We start from the raw sequence: 18343 nt of genomic DNA on the forward strand, positions 1-18343 counted from the left end.
ATACAGGGTGATTCCTATAGTCCCTGCCACCGTTTGGGAGCGTATAGGGGGTGCCTAGGGGAGTATTTTGATATAGGACACTTGGGGTCGGAAATCTAAAATAAGGGCGCCAGAACCAAATTTATCTTCTAGAATTTCACGCCTGTATGTAGGCAACCCAACCGACCGACGTTTCGCGCGGAGCGATGCAGAGCGAGTTAGCGCGAGGAAGCGACATGGGAGGGAAGGAGGGAAAACGACAGTCAAAGCAATAACGTTTACAAGTGTTCAACGTGGCCACCGTTGTTCTCAAATCTCAATGCACTTCCTATATCTAGCCAACTATTATTATACTATTGCCATAGTGTTTATTCACTTGATACGCGTCGTTGCAGACGGGATTTCGTGGGTTTAAACAAAATTCTGATCAAGTGTCAGCCACACATCGCCGCCTGAGTTCGCTCCGTGTGCACCGCCGGCCGGTTGGGTTGCCTACCTACAGGCGCGAAATTCCAGAAGGTAAATTTGGCTCTGGCACCCTTATTTTAGATTTCCGACCGCAAGTGTCCTATATCAAAATACTCCCCTACGCACCACCTACACGCTCCCAAACGGTGGCAGGTACTATAGGAATCACCCTGTATATACAATCTGGTTCAAATTAAGTCGGCATTATTGCTAACTTTCTTAGTTGTAGAGTTAGAAAAACGGTTAAATTATCATAATTGTGTATTTTTCTACTGAATCTGTGATTAAAAAAACAGAACATCGCATTTTTCATGTAATAACACATGTGACTTCTTTTATGTGGAACACCCTGTATATTGTTACTTATTAAATTCCCTACAAAAGTTCTTATTGAACCATACCAAAATAGAAATGACCCAGATCTTTCAATTATTTTCATCTTGATCTAGTTGTCTATGGAAATGATAAGAATACACAATAGTATTTAAAACAATAACTGGAACTAGGACTTATGGTAGGTTGTTAACAAAACAAGAATTACAGGTGAAATGTTAAAATATGTTCGAAAACGTTTCCATTTTCTTCAGTATAGGACGCATAAAGAGCATATTATGTTAGGTGTCAAGATACTTTACAACAAACATTTTACTATTTTCATGGATATCTAGATCGAAATGAAAGTAATTGAATAATTTTTATTATTTGAAGTATTATGACCTTAGCTCGGACCTTAGTGCATTAAGAACTTTTGTAAAGAATTTAATAACCTGTCATATGATGTACTAATATACATGGTGTTCCGTATAAAAATAATAAATATAAATAAATAAAATAAATAAATAAACTAACAAAGTTAACAATCGTTCAGACTTAATTTGAAACAGACTTAATGTACAGGGTGTAAATCGAAAAGTGGAACATAGGCGTTTAACATAGGAAACGTTTCCTAATTATTTTACGCAAAAATACTTCAAATAAAAGTTATAGAGATATAAATTCTACCTCTTCTTATACGCGAAAAAATTAATTATAAAGATTCTGTTTTCACGAGTTTTTAGCCTAAGTAGCGGACTATGTTTTTCTTTTATCATAGTCCATGGCTACTTAGACTAAAAACTCGTGAAAACAGAATCTTTATAATTAATTTTTTCTATTTCGATGTGGAAACAATACCGAAACCGTACTTGATTGGCCCAGTTTGCGTGCGTTTCTAGACAGAAATGATGCCGAACGAAATAGAAACGCATTATTTTTTTTATTTTGTTGGATTGGTTTGGTACCCCTCGCTTTTTTGCTGTCAACGGTATCCGTCAAATCAAAACTAAACATAACATCTTGTATCACAAGCATCACGATAATAAACTGAAAATCCATCTGAGTGTTATTCTTATTCGGTCCTTATCAAAGATTAATACATAACAGTATTTGAATTACAAATACAAATACTGCTCCCATAAAAGTATTTAATTACAAAGTATTTGAATACTTTAAAGGATTTGAATACTAAAAAGTATTTACAAAATCGAATACTGCCCAGCTATGATAACAAACGATGTGAAATATTGCATACAGCATAAACATGCTTCATTTAATGCTTTGCTTCATAGATTTCACATTAAAGTTAATTAAAGAATTGCGCACCATCAAAGAAATTGCTGTATACAATAGTTTTTCCGAAGAGTTCATTATGACCTTTCCGAAAATAATTTATACAGAAGATGGGTTTCTTCCTTACAAAGGACAGAAAAATAATTACCCTTTCAAAGGTAGTTGGGAAGTGGAATTGTAAAAATCCGTAAGTAATTGGTGGACTTAATTATAGTCTTTTCTGATTTCTAAATAGCGCATTGTTCTCTAAATAGTGATTCGGATATACTGTTTCACGCAAACCGTAAGCTAAAAGTATTCAGGCTCTGATTGATTATTTAAATCTGAAAATTTACGTACCTACCAACATATACTTTTTATGATCTGTCGAGAGAAAGTATTATCATGATTAACTATCTTATTTTAAATGGAACACTCTGTATTTCATTTTCGAAATCTACATGAAAATCTACGTCGTTTGATACCATATTTCCCATACCCAGTATAAAAGGTGGGTACGTTGCGCTAATAAGCCCCCCAGGTATGATCATGAAATTGATAGAAATGGATAGAGGACACCTTAATAACACGTTTATTTTGTTTTCAACGTATTCAAGATTTTTCAAAATTTTTTATGTTTCACTGCTTTTCTTTTGAGCCCTGTACCCGTGACTTGGTTGACATGAATTTCTTAAAGTCATCCAAGCCAGGTCAATTTTTAAAAAAATAAAAAAGGAGAAATTTTCAGTAAGTACCTGAGGACCTTAAATTTATATCAAGAGCTAACCGTGGGTCAGTCACTTTAAGTTCATGCTAAAAAGTCTCGTTTTGTTTCAAAGAAGGGAGAGTTAACCCCCTTAATATAGAACACCTTTGCATAATTACGAGTCAGTGAGTAACGGTGGGGCTTAAAGGAAAGGTGCCTTGTCTATACCATTGTATATAGAATGTCTATACCTAACTCCTTTGTATTTGTTAACAATAATGAAAGCTATAATCTGTAATTGCATTTAATAAGGCGAACGCTAATTGTGATCACCAAAAAGTAGTATACCCTTGTGTATTATCCGGGTCAGGAATGATTATTTCCACCCTTATTTCTCTCCATACAAGGATCAAAACAAGTATAAATTGTGCAGAGCGCATTTTTTTAAAACCGAAATATTAGTTGGGTTATAAGGTAACCTTCTTGCAAAATGATTAATTAAATTAAATAATTAACTATGGTTGATAGAAATTAATTGCTTTCATGGAGATCAAGCAGTAAGAGAGAAGGGCGGAAAACTGTTCTTTCGTCGAGACCTTTAATTTGAGTACCGTGAAAGGTAAACCAATTTCCATCCCCCATTGATCTCGAAACGGAATCGCAGAAGACAGTTATGGTTGGTACAAATCAATTCCTTTCTATGAGACCTTTTAGTAATTTACGATTAAGAGATCTCGGGAAATAATTAATGAGAGTGGCTCCCCTTAACATCACGAAATTTGAAGGCTTTCTGACACTTTCAAGGTACAAGCTGCCTATTGCAAAAAATCCAGGTCCACTGCCCATTTTGAATTTGTTATTAGATCCAAAAGTAATTAAAATACACAAATTGTTTTCTAGGTGTTTTGGCCTGGCATGCAGCTGTACTAGGTACAATATCAAAGCAAATATTTCGTCAGAATTTTCAAAAAGTCAAAATCTCTATACCTTTTTTTTTGGTTGGGCCGCAATCCACATCACTGGGCACAATAATAGTTTAATTTAACATCCGCGAATCGCGATATTACCACAAAGACGGTCCCGCCGCAACTGATAATTCTAATTTACGCGTTATCTGACGCATCACGCGATCTCAGTTGACCACTCATTGTTCGTCAACGTGTTTCACATAAACAAGACGGCCTTCGCTTAAAATGATCTACTTTCATTAAATTTTACCGGGCTTCTTTTGTTGCTTTTATTTTTGCCATCTTAAATTCGGATGCAATTTTGTAATGTTAATAGGAATAATTTAGTAGGTTCTATTTTTATATAAAAAAAGGTTTACAGATTGGACTTCTAACCTAAACAAACTGACTGTTTCTTTGTACATGGGGGGTCCTGCTGATAATGTGGAAAGCGCGAGTTTGCAATTTTTCTCGGAAATTCCCAAAATACATGGCTACTACGAGTGACTGATGCATGCAGAAAATCCTTAGAGGCAACGACCAATTCGAATCACATCTCTTCATCTGGGAAGGTCATATCATATAGATGAAATTAATCATATTTCACTGGATTCCTCATGAAACAAGGAATCTTTACAGGACAGTCTCATCCCGAAATGACGGGTATACACGGTGTCCATTTTTCGAGTGCCACTATGGGCACATCTTAAGAGATAGATATTTGGTTACATGAGGGCAAAGTTGCGAATTTTCGTGTTGAATAATAATCTGAAAAGAAATTTAAAATATCTTCAATAGCAAAAAAAAGAAAATTTCTGATTTTCGTTTTTAATTTTTTCATAGTAAACTAATCGTTCTAGACATTTCTAATTAACACATTATTCGAACACTTTGCAATGGAGATTTCGAATGTGACATCTCGTTTTAAATAACTTTTAAGATGACAGAGAAACACGTGGCAACTTTAGTTTTTCTTATGGGCTCCATTTTTAATTTTAAGATCTTTTTTTTTTCTCTTTACGACGATATATCACACATGGTGGTTCAGTATCACATTTTTCCTAAAATACCATTTTTAATTTTTTGGGAAGAGTGCTTTGGAAAAACAAAACGTTCTTTTATTGTGAACAAAAGTTTGATGCATATGTCCGGTTGCAGCGTAGGCATCAGGGAACTAGATGTGTTGAGAAAATTTGATTTTCATATGAACAGAATTGAACCTTCGTTTTGCAAGAAAATTATAATTCAAATTAGAACAAAATGCATAAGAATAAATAATATTTTAGCAATAAAACTTTTTAATGGAGATTTCGACTATGGCATCCCGTTTTCAATAATTTTTAAGATGACGGAGAAACACGTGGCAACTTTAATTTTTATTATGAGCGCCGTTTTGGATTTTGACTTTTTGAGATTACGTCTTTTTTTCTCTTTACAACGATATATCACACATGGTATGGTTCAGTAACACATTTTTCCTAAAATTACAATTTTCATTTTCTGCGAAGAGTGCTTTGGAAAAACAAAACGTTCTTTTGTTGTGTACAAAAGGTTGACTTATTTCAAGTAGTGTAATTTACGTTTGTGCTAGATTTATTGCGAAAATATTATTTATTCTTAAGTATTTTGTTCTAATTTGAATTATAATTTTCTTGCAAAACAAAGGTTCAATTCTATTCAGATGAAAATCTCAACACAACTAGTTCCCTGCCAACGCTCCAACGAGACAGATGGATCAAACTGTCAAACATTTGTTCACGATAAAAGAACGTTTTGTTTTTTCAAAGCACTCTTCCCGAAAAATTAAAAACTGTCTGAATAATGTTTTTTGCGATATTTTCAAAACTACTATAGATATTTTTAATTTCTTTTCAGATTTTATTATTCGGCACGAAAATTCGCAACTTTGTCCCCATTTAACTAACTCTCTATCTCTTCAGCAAACGAGATCCCCATAATGGACACCGTGCATAATATTTCATCGGGATGTTTGTGCCAGATTGCGACGTTTCTACATAAGACCCGATCTGGAGTGTCGGGATCAGTAATTAAAGTAATCTAGCCGGGAATATAAATTTTGGGCATTTTACGTAAATAGTCGAAATTTAATAACATAATCGTTCGGGGTTTGTCCACTCTGAAATGTAACCTTCCGTTACACCGTTGGTGGCTTAGTATTTATTAGGGGAGAAAACTATCTCTGCAAATAATTATAAAGCTTGTAATTGAAACCTTTTTTTTAAATAAATTAAATAAACAGAAATTGACATTCTGCGAGATAAATTATGATGAATTGAAAATTTTCAACCCCTAAAAATGACCTCTTACCTCTGTAATAATTAAAAAATATTATTGCAAAATGTTATCCAGCAGCTTGGATTATTAAAAAAAATATATAAATAAATTAATCTTTCTTTACGATTTCAACTTTTTATCATTTATTTGTAAGTTTTAACCCTTAAAAAAACCACATTATATATAAACCAAAAAAACATTGTCAACACCTTTATAAGATCATATGAATTAAATTTTCTTTCATTCTATCCTTATTTTTAATAGGATTTGAACTAAAAGGGTTTGAACAAGTTACTATTTATGAACATTATGGAAAAAAAAGAAATTCTCGAAATACCAACATTATTTTCGTCATTATTCGCTTAGTTTTGACGCTAGGGACTTTTATTTAAAAAGAAACGAAAATACATGTTTTAAGTGTCATAAAAAAATTATCAACTATCGCGAACTAATTAGAACTATTAATTTAATAGAAGTAAATTTCGTTTTTGTTCGAGTATAACATGACATGGAATATACGGTACTTTTTAAGCAAGCATTTTTGCTCAGAAAACTCAGTTTGAGGGGATGATTTACTGGGGTTGCACCCGCATAATCGAGACGAATTAGGGACAGGGTCATTTCTTTTGTGAGTTGCTGTAAACTTTTCAACTACCAGTTTCTTAATCACTTAATTTGTATACAGGGTCTCCAAATTTATCTTAAAATAGCCGATTATAACGGAAACTAGCGAGGACATCAAAAAATTATTTATATAAAATATTCTTCATATAGAGGGACCCATTTAAGGATGCTCACATAACTGTCCCTCAAGGGTCATGTGTAGGGCAACTTAATTTTTTCAAATTGAAACCTATATTTTCTATTGAATCTTATTCTTATTCTACATGGCAAACTTTCGTGGGAAACGCTATGAAGCTCGCAGTTTTTAATAAAGAATGAAGGGCGTAATATAATTTAAACTTTCACAATTAGAAATAACCAGTCACATAATTCTAGATATTAACATTAGATAGTATATACATAGATACCATCGCATAGTTTAGCTTTAGATAAGAACATTAGTAACTTGAGTAGATAGAGAATCTCTATTTCTCAATCGAATTTTGAACTGTAATAACGTTGCACCATTTACTAGTTGGTTGCGAAACAATTCTGAGCCTTAGCCGAGTCTAAAGGAGGAAGAGACGGTCTTCCACCTGTAGCGGAAAGAACTATTTCAATTAGTATTAAACTGAACTAATTTATTATCGTGAAATAACAAACATTGCGCAAAATAAAAGGTTGCGCTTACCTTTTAAAAGAAAATGAGTGCTTTTGTGGCGAGATTTATGGTGAGAGAGCGTACACGATTAAAGTAAGCTTAAGCTTTAATTAATGTCAAATAAGAGTTATGTGTTCTACGATAGTTTACCGATGCTCTAGTCGAGTAAGAACAACGGCGAGCGCCATAAAAATTGAAAATACTTACATCCAAGTGCCATTAGGGGGCAGCCTCTTCGCAGATGTGACCAAAATTATATACACGGTCCAAATTATGACGTAATATGCTACTCGTAGAATAATGCTGTGCTTTCTTCGTACTTCTTTCGAAGGTTTCATGATTCTGTAACAAAATTCAAGCTGTTAAAATGCAGTAGTGCAGGCGTCGCGAATTGACATTCATTACAAAGATAACGTACAGGGGCGCTGCAGGAGGTACTGGAACGATATATTTCCATATTTTTACGAAAAACTACCTTTTCCAAGGAGAGATAAGATCAAATCGTAGCAGAAAAGAATTTTATCCACGTGAATAACTGTAAAGTTTTTAGGAATTTGAATACTGATTTTGTTTGAAATAATTTTAATTTTTCCTGAAGGAATCGACCTATGAAAACTATTTGAACAGAACAGTTGTATTTCTTTTATTGATAAGGATCAGATCCAAGCAAGAAATTTGGATTATTTTGTTTCATTGATTGGAAAATTGCATTTCATTTCAGTAATCAGTGGCGCAACCAGGAATTGAGATTGGGGAGGGCACAAAGAAAAAGAAAGATACTTATAGTAATTTCTTATTGCGAGAATCGTATTATAAAGACTTCTCATGTACCTAGATCTAATTTCTACAGTCTATTAAGCTAAATAACAAACTCAAGTCTCCTTGGGGATTCTTTCAAAATAGCTAGAATTTCCGCGAAGTTCACAGGAATCTCACGATGGATGTTGAGACTAGCTAGCCCATTCAGTCGAATTTCAGTCATCGTGTTACGAAGGTAAGTCTTTAATCGACGTAGCGTTGAAAACGAGCGTTCAGCAGTACAGGTGGTCACTGGTAGAGTAGCAAAAATTTTCAACAATGTACATACATTCGGGTATACGCTCTCTTTACACTGATTCAGACAATCAACTGCAGTCCGTGGCAGATTTTCGGATCCTTTAAAACTCGAATGCCATAATTTGAGTTCGCTCGTAAGGACGTGGATGTTACTTGCTCCAACGTCACTTTCATATGTAGTAGCCAATTTTTTTATTCCTATTTCTAGCTCCTTTTCAATTTCACGTTTTGTTTTGGACTTCGCCACCTCTTGTTGATAATATTTGGGAAGAAGGCAAACGAAACTCTTCAATATTTCTTGATGTTTCATTAGACGCTGTTCGATACTACCCGATAGACTCTCTGCAAAGGGTATGAAAACAGTTCTTCGGAAATATTCTTCTACATCGCCCGCTGGTGTATTATCGCGATGAACTTGTTTTCCAACTCTTCTTGGAATTTTTATCTCAGTACCCAGAAAGGCTGCTTTCTCACTAGCGGCCTCAAATATTTCATGAAAATCTTCTTCTGCGTTTTGTCTCAATGATTGAATTTGCGCAAGAGCATTTTCGGCATGATCAATCACAGACACTAAATCAGAATCAATTGTTTGGAGTTGCTTACTCAAAATTAATGTATAGCTAAGCAATTTTTCAGAAGTTGATAAAGCGATCAGAAACTCAGGCTGTCTGATAGCGTTGAGAAGAATGTTAGCTTGCGACGATGAATCCCGGTCATCCCATTCACCGATTTCTTCTAACGCTGCTGCTGCTGGTATTAGTAAGTCCCCGGTTACCATCACAGAATCATGGCGTTCGACCCATCTTGTAACACACAGCTTCATCAATTTTTGTCGTGTGGACTCAGGAGCGTGAGCGTTAATCTGTTTTTTTAATACTGCTTCCCGTTTCGGAGTATTGAAAAAAACCGCCAACTTCTCGATTATGCCGAAACAATTTTTAATTTGTCTAATGCCCGATGAATTACTCAGTGCCAAATTGAGACTGTGGGAAGCACAATGTACGTACAGAGCTTTCGGGAATTTCGCAGCGATCCTAGCTTGAGTACCTTTGAAACTGCCACTCATTGATGCAGCTCCATCATAGCCTTGCCCTCTCAGATTCTCAATGTCTAGATTATTCTCTCGAAGCACAGTTTCAATTGTATTTGCTAAAGCTTCGCCGGTTGTAGAAGTAACAGGAACAAATTCTAAAAACTTCTCACATATTGTATACTTGCTTTCCGCATCTCGCTTCAGATAACGCAAGCAGAGAGAAAACTGCTCCATCGTCGAGACATCAGAAGTTTCGTCCGCTAAGATACTAAAAAACTTTGCATCTTTAACTTCAGCGATTATTTTCTCCTTAATCACACGATGTGAAGCCGCTAGTATTTCATTTTGGATCTTCCAACTAATATAGGTTGCATTTTTTCCGCAGTTTTGAAAATGTTCAATGATGTTTTTATCATTAGCTTGAACACGTAACCGTAGCAGTGCGCGCAAATTTCCTTCATTTTCAACAGGCGCGCAATTCAAATCAAACTCACCATGATCGCGGTGACCTCTTAGAGCTATACCTTGTCTTCCACAAAAAAGGACACTCTCCACGATTGGCTTGATTTTCTCAGCATTTCTCTTCGCTTGATTTTCGCTCGCCACGTCAATAACTTTATCAATTCCCTTCATGCTACTGCTACCACTCATAACTTTTTCAAAATTCAAAGCCGCTACCACGGAATGTTCATGATATGTTAAACCACAATGTTGCTGGAATTTTTCCAGAGCTTTCTTCCAATTGCAGAAACCTTTTTTCACAAAACTGCCAGCCGACTGCGATGAATTAATTCCAACACTCTCGGGAGCAAACAAGGCACAATATACACAATAAACGGTATCTTCTTTGCGCGAATAACTAAGCCAAGGGAATTTCTTCAACCAAGAATAACAAAATTTACGTCTGCGTTCACCACAAGTTCGATATGGAAATACAAAGTTGTCATCAGGAATCCATCTGTTTCGTAAAAAATTTATTTTCTCAGCGTCTACTAATCAACGATGAGATGTCCATTGAATTTTTTTCTTGGAAGTTGTGATCTGCGTTCGGTGCATTATCGGTTTCTTCAATAACAACAGCATTTTCCGAAATCACGGCAGTTTCTTGCGAATGTTCATTCTCTGCGGTATTCCTTTTAATTGGTGCGAAAAAATTCAGAAGGGTGGTACTTTTTCTTTTCATTTTGTAGCACTTCTTGAATCTTGAATTGAAACTGTTTTCACGTCTTTTTTACACGTCAAGTAGCCGGAAAGAGACAATCAGGCAACTATGAGAATGAGAAAAATCTCACTTCGGTGGAAATCTGACAAGTCATTCAGTACGAGTTTTACTACAGTTGCATTGTTTATTAAATGCCGCGCTGTCTTTTAAGACGTACCACGTACAAATGCAGATTTTGTCACGTACCTGCTGAACCTGCAAAAACAACCGTAGGCTGTATTGTCTATTCGGCGTAAAATTTGCTTTGCTTTGAAATTATTTCAACCTGCCTGTCATAAACATTTTTTCTCGGAAGGTCAAGAATCGTTTTAAATTAGTACCTACTAACCTACCTTACACCTATTTATAGGGAAAAAAATAAAACCCATTTGATTAAATATACGTCAAGGTCAATTAATTTTTATTCCATGATTTATTCCCATTCCTAATTAACAATTAAAAACAAAAAAAGCAAATATTAATTTATATATAGGCTTGTCATTTAACCGAATTTAACAATCGGCTGCATAATTAAATTTCATCGGAGGTTTTTAATTAACAAAGCCTCCTAATAAAAGAAAAAGATCGGAGTTGAACAAATTATCCTTCTTATTTTATTTTCCGTTGATGCTCTGGGGGGTGCACGAGCACCCTTGGCCCCCCCCTTGGTTGCGCCACTGTCAGTAATACCATTCCTTTGGTTAGTTTAAAATGTTATCTCCTATTCAAAGTATGTATTTTGAACAGGAGAATGTACCAGGAAAGTGAACTCTTTTTTTTTTATAAAACACCCGTGAAATTTACCCGTTAAGATTCCAACCACGTCCCTCAGGATCAAATTTAGCAGGGACACGTGATCACGAAATAGCCATTACATTTTTTGTATTTCTTTTTATATGCAGGAACATGTAAAGGAAATTAGAATTTGATCCCTTTAGTTTTACTTAATGTATTCAATCAACTGAAGTCATATGGGCATTTATTGGAGTTCAATCAATCAAAGCACTAAGAGTTTGAATTTCAGATGTTACAAGGAGATAAGAAGAGGCACTTCCTCAAGGTAAGGGGTATAAAGACTGGGCTAGCCGTGGAAATCATAAAAATTGATTGTCATATTAAGATTTTTGCCAGTGCCGTAGAGGTCCAATTTTATCTAAGGCAAGTGAGGTATTCAACCCCCTACGTACTTTTTTGTTATGGCTAACTTAACTTGAAATATGCAAAATCTATTGTCTTTTAGTTATTACTTCTGCTATTGCTGGTACCTGTACATTAAAGGAAACAAATCATGCGTTTAGACGTATTGAATATGGTTCAGCTTCTTCAATACTTTTATATTGAGGAACAGCGGTATCAATATTTCATCACAGGACATAAATCTTTTTATTTATTGGTTATTTTTTTCTCTTTCTTTTGAGGTATATATTCAATGTGTCAATAATAGGTAGATTTATACTGATGTGATTACTTAAATGCAAAGTATCATTGTCATAATGATGGTCATACGCTTTTACAGCACAAAACCCCACACTACCTACAATAAGTACTCATTAACAAAACTTAAATAGGTTGAAACGCCGAAGATATGCGTCCTTATAAGGCAGTAATTAGATAATAAATAGACTAGCAGTTCCAAATAAATAAATTAATGTGTGAGCCACCGGTACCTCTTTGCGGTATTACGGTAATATGCCCCGATGTTTATGTTTATGGGGTACGCCCGAGTAATAAAAATAAATGGTACCAGGTATGTATTTGCTTCCGAAGCAGTAAACCCCCATGGCTATGGCTGCACGGGCAGCGTTTCAAATAAATCATCTTTTATTTACAACCTTCGAGGCGAGCTTTCGATACTTTTCGTAATGTTTAATTGGTAACCCATGTCGAAACCTCATCGATCTTGAACCGGTCACCCACGTCTGCTTAGCGACAATTAAAAAAAAAGGCAATTTTTTGTAATCAATTGACTAAATTATGGCAATATTATTCCAACGTAACAATTAAACAAGTTAATGGTAGCTCTTGGGTAATCTTCAATTTCAATATTGAAAAACCTTCCGGCAGAGAATTACAGAGTCGTCCTCTTCTTTTTTATTACATACCTCCGACCTAAGCATCCGACAAACTTGCTAATTATCATAAATATTCATTTGTAGTTTAAATAATAACACAGCTACGACATTAATTAATTGAAGCGAACTAACGATTTAAAGATTGCGCTAAATATTTTAATCAAAGTCCGCGTTTGTAACGTACGTTAATTAAGTTTTCTTTTTAATTAAGTAACAAACGATGTATAGAGATAAGTGATAAACCAATTAATGAAGTTGTCTACATGACTTTCGAAAAAGTCTTAATTGTTTTGATGTTGAAACTTATTCGTTCATCGATTAAATAATTCATGCAGAAACGATCTTGGGAAGAATTCGATGCTGCTCTAAACACTTTAAACTCAACTTATATAGTTTTTTCTATACTGAAATGCACAATTAACTAGTGGTTTATTTATTCACAATAGCATACTATTCTTGATGTTGATGGTTCTGTTAAATCAAATCCACTTAATAATAATAATAATAACGGTTGCACTTCGGTCCACTCTCTAAACCGTTCATCTTAGAAATGTCCTTATTCTGCAGCATAGAATCTACTAGTGAACACAAAAAGAGGTTTCGATTAAAAAATTAGGTTTGTGCATTTTCAATACATTTTTTACTGTTTTATGCAATTAAATATCGTTTGTGTATCTGGCTCCAAGACAAAAGTTATACCCACTGGTGCCCGAAGATTCGCAAAGCTTCTATTTTTATTTTATATTTTTATTTAATTTTTGGCGTGTCTTGTGCACACCTACCACCCAAAATTATATGAGCTTTGTCAAACCTAGGCGGTTGTTTCACCAGAAGACCCGTTTCCCCTGCCTAGCCGTGGCCAATTTCCTTTTCCTTCTCGAGGTTCCCTGCAGCCTAGTGTAGTAACTAATTTAATTCTGGGAGTACATTTTTGGGAGAGTATGGATATTATTCCAAATACGAGTGGTAGGTAAACATAAGATACGCCTAGATGAGAAACGTGTAGTTTGCTATTAAAAATGTTTGAGCATATCACAATTATAGCACGACCGAACGTGGGTGCTTAGCAGTCATTTGGACGGTAGAACAACTTCGAAATTATCTTGAAGAAGTTTCTCTTACGGTAATCACTGACCACAATTCCTTATTATGGTTGCATTCTCCCCTAGGACGTTTAGCACGCTGGGCTCCTCGTTTCCAGCCGTATACTTTTACTTTACAACTTCGACCTGTAGGGCTTATGGGTTCTCAGTTCTCACCCTAATATTTATGATCAGCTTGGATTACATTGGATCTTTACCGCGATCAACGCAAGAGTGAACTCATTTATTGGTTGTTAGCGACTTTATGAGTAAATTTGTACTCCTTTCTCCTGTATAAAAACGGCGAATGCCAAAACCCTTGTCAAATGTATCGAGGATTCTGTCTTTCTTGTATATGGAGCTCCACAATTTCCTATTTGTGACAATGGTGTTCAAATGCGCAGTCGATTTTTTTGGATCTTTGTGAACGTCACCGTATATAAGTTCGGTTTACTCCTCCACAGACCGATCCTTCGGAGCGTGTGGTAAAACAATTGATCGCCACTTACGATATAGCACGCTAGATGTAGACGTTACAGAAGACTACTTTCTTTTTTTATGGGCGCCATATTGGATTTTTTACGGAATGAGATAGAGAACAAAAAAAGAAGATTAATGATGCGTGACACTATACTTTTACATAAAGTTACAAGAAAAGTTTCAAAATCATAAATTCATTCATTTCTCAACACAACATCCACGGGTAACTAGACCTTGCTGAATCGACATTACTATGATGCCGATGGATTCAAACGAAATTCTTTGTTTGTCCTCTATCTCAATCCGTAAAATCCAATATGGTGTCCATAAGAAATAATAATAATGATATTTATTAATAAGCAAGTGATAGTCAATAGTTCCCCCCTATCTAGCGTGTTATGCAAATTCCGATAACAGATTCAGATTCTCCGAAAAAAAGTGCCCATAGAGGGTACCAACGGGAGCCATCCATTTCCGACCGTTTAAGATAGGGAAAATAAAAACGAAATTTGACATTTTCAGTTTTTCGGTTAATTTCAAGCATTTTTCAAACATCCCAAATGCGTTTGTTTAGTTACAAAAATAGTCAGCTTTGCCCCTATTTAACTTATACTAATCTCTCAGCGTTACGGAGATCTCAATGGTGAGCCACGAATTTGAACCACCCTGTACAACTAGCTCGTTTATGAGACTATCATTTGGAAGTTTTTGCACTTCACACGTGGTGAGTAACCTGCTATTTTTTATTACCGGCGTTATTTTGGTGCCTTTTTTTGGACTTCTGCAATCTGAAGGTTGAGCCGACGTAAATTAATTTATTTTACCCAAAATCTTCATGAAACCTTCATTTTCATGCCTACTTTATGTCAGGTAAATGTAAGTTTCCATGACAGAGGCAAGTCAGTCTACTTTTCCTGCCGCCGTCACTTTACCGGCCGCACCTGTCACTTTTCCTGGCGCACTTGTCATTTTATTTTTATTATTTTTTTATTTATTATCCCTCTCTTGTTCTGGGTCCTCAACACGCTTGCGCCCGATTACATAGTGACCCGCATAATGCTTTTTAGAGGTGCCCCTGCAGAAGGTCTTAAGTTGTTCTATACTACTCCGGTATTTACCTTACGAATTAGGAAAACTGCAGGTAAACCTAATTCGGAGAAGCAGGCAGAATGCTCGAAACTGGTCTAAGGTAATTTCCATCTCTGCCACAGATAAAAAATTCACCTCAACCCATTGTATATGAAAATTGAAATTTTATATTAAAATGCGATTTCGGGTAAAATTTAACACAAAACTCGTCAGTAAAATGACATTACTTGACTCGGAAATTAAAGTACTCGGCCCCAAAGGGGCCTTGTACTTCAATATTTCCTCCCCAGTAATGTGTCATTTTCCTGACTTTTATGTAAATAACTATTATCTGAAACCGTCAAGAAAATCTAAATTTCAGGGCTATTTTGACATTAGAAAGTTGATCTTCACCTGACTAGTACTGCAATATTTTTGCCTGACTCCCATTACAGTCCTAGTACATGCAAAATAACAATTAGATCGTTCATTAAATAAGTTATTCAATCAACAATTGGATAATTATAATGCAGACTATGTGGATATTTTTAAATATTAATATACCTACCTACACAAAGGATAATGGTTTTTTAATTACTACAATTAATGGAATATGTGTGGAAGTAATTATTATTCCTTTAGTTTTGCGCCAGTCATTAAAAGGTTTGTACGCCTTTTCGTACCTCTTTCTTGACTTTGTGGGGAGCGAATATTGCACTACGGCGGCCGCAGCTTCGGTTACATTATAACAACGTCTCGCGTAGGTACTCTTCTTCACTGATAACTGCTTTTGTACCTAGTTCTAAAGACTGTATAATTGAAAAGTACAAAGCATAAACTGCAAACTGCATTAGAAATGACACTGATTGTTTTAATTATTTTGAAATATATATGGAAACAACTAAATAAAGTGATTTTAGCATGCGTGATTAGGTATCAAAATTTCACACATATGAATAATTTAATTTGGAAAAGTTATCTACATGTTGCGGTTTCAGGTAAACTTTTATACATAATACGTCATGAAAGTGAGTCCACCTGACTTGGAGGCATTAAAGAGATACTCGGACGCTGCGTGTGGGGGATGTTTTAATTAGACGCTTAATTTGCTAAGAGTTTTGCTTCAATTTTAATTAATAATTTTGAATATCTGGCGTTATTTTTGTATTTGTGGGGAAACGTTATTCAATTTTAGAGACAATTTCACTGATTCCAGTATTTCTTTCGTTAATTTGATTTCACTGTTTACTACTAGTTTACTAGTTTATACTTATTTAAACAATCTGGGTGGCGCTCAACCCTATAAGTTGTAAGGAAGGACCGAGGAGCAGCGCCAACCTAATCCTACCGTTATACAATCCATTGCAAGACTGTCATAAATTTATTGTTAGCTCATTGTAAATAAATAAAGCACGTAATTAAATTTACGTTCCAATGATATTGTTCGACTAATTAGTTTAAAAAAATAATTTGTTGATATTTTTTATATGTTCAGGCTGGTCTAACAAAATTAGTCCATAACAGCAGTGCAACAGGGAATAAGTTTAATAACCATTTTAGATTCTAAAGTGCAACTACGCTTAACTGTAAGGTGCATGTTTAAAAGTATAAATACCAAGCAATTTATTTCTTCTCAAAACATACAAGATAATTATCCGTCCAATATGCAGAAAGAAACGTGAACTATTACGAATAGCTCCATAGATCGTGATGTGTGGTAACAATAACAATTTGTAATTATGTAGAAGATCAGGTTTGATGTGCGTTCGTTAATTTTTACAGGTGCATTTAATTGACGGTAGGCAAAATCAAGATGCACTAATTGCAAACTTAACTTTATTGAATGGAGAGTATATCATCATGTAGTTCATTTGCCGTGGTAGTTACTAAAAGATACACTTCGAACATTTTTTTGCGAATTTTATTAATTAGTGGCAACAATTGCAATTGAAATGCACCAAAACCCCACTGGTTTTTATCTTTTGATTGATTGTATTATAAATTAATGGAAATCTTTTGTTAATTATTTGTGTTATTGTTCTACTTAGAAATTAGTCTTTCTTTGTGCATACCCTTTCAAACTGTATAATTTGATTGCAAAAGATACCTTGGAAGTAATCATTCACTTTGTCTAAATTTCTACAATAAAACAAATATGGAATTATCTTTTCTATACTTCAGCTTATAAATACTGGATCTGTTTCCATCCACTATATTGTAAGCTAAGAACGCGGAAATCTGATTTTAAAAAGAACACCGTTATATCGAAAAACAAACCGCCATAAGCAAACAGTACTAATTACTTTTATCAGGTATACAGGTAGGTAGTCTTTAATTTACACGTAGGAATAATTAAATTGCGGCTAATTCATGACTATCACGTGCTCAGCATACATACCGTATAAGTCCGAAGAAATACGTGATGAGGATTAAAAGAAGCCAATTTTTTTTCCGTTCAATATTGGATGAAGTTTTTTATGGCATTCGTCGGTTGTTTATTCATTAGTCAAATAAATTCTGGGACTCTAATGGGAAGTAATTTCGTGTTTTACGTACGCGGTAATTTTATCAGCGATTACGCTGATTAGAGGCCGTTAAATGGACTATTGTTCTATGGAACCACTGTAATGTGTAACTTACGCAGAGAAATTACACAATTTAATTCTCGTAACGGTATGGTGTCAGGGGAGCGTTTGAAAATACCTACCAATTAGCACAGCTGAAAAGTGCTCATATCCAAAACTACGAAGTAGGAACAAATTCCTGTTGTACTCCGAGGTACAGTACCTATCTTTCTGCTTTGAACGAACCTGAAGTTATTCCATTTGATCACGTATTGTTAGTATTTGCAATTTTCTGTTAATTGGCATTCGTACAGAGCCACCACGTTACCCAACTGAGATTTAACTACAATAAATATGTCACTATGGGACAAAACAACTAATAAAAGTCTCAAATACTAATAAAATATCCAATAAGCGATTAAGTTTGATTTTCTCCCTTTAAATTTACAGTTCCACCATGCCACTTTCACCATTTTTTGCAATATTTTGCAAATAAAAATTACACTTTCCGACAGTTGAATATAGCTATGCAGGTATAAGA

At 34.9% G+C, this 18343-nt stretch overlaps 1 protein-coding gene and 1 long non-coding RNA gene across 2 annotated transcripts in view; one reads left to right on the forward strand and one right to left on the reverse strand.

The window, feature by feature from the left end:
• The window catches only part of LOC116169877 (protein Wnt-5b-like), a gene marked incomplete in the record, with an annotated part of 302692 nt that overhangs the window by 41498 nt on the left and 242851 nt on the right, over positions 1 to 18343 (forward strand).
• Positions 7427 to 18343, reverse strand: part of LOC116169926 — a 307419-nt gene continuing 296502 nt past the window's right edge. The window contains exon 3 of the long non-coding RNA XR_004145119.1: positions 7427 to 7588. This is a non-coding gene — a long non-coding RNA (uncharacterized LOC116169926). The remainder of the gene's footprint in view (positions 7589 to 18343) is intronic.

Source organism: Photinus pyralis, unplaced genomic scaffold (assembly GCF_008802855.1).
Source record: "Photinus pyralis isolate 1611_PpyrPB1 unplaced genomic scaffold, Ppyr1.3 Ppyr1.4_LG1, whole genome shotgun sequence".
Lineage (NCBI taxonomy): Eukaryota > Metazoa > Arthropoda > Insecta > Coleoptera > Lampyridae > Photinus > Photinus pyralis.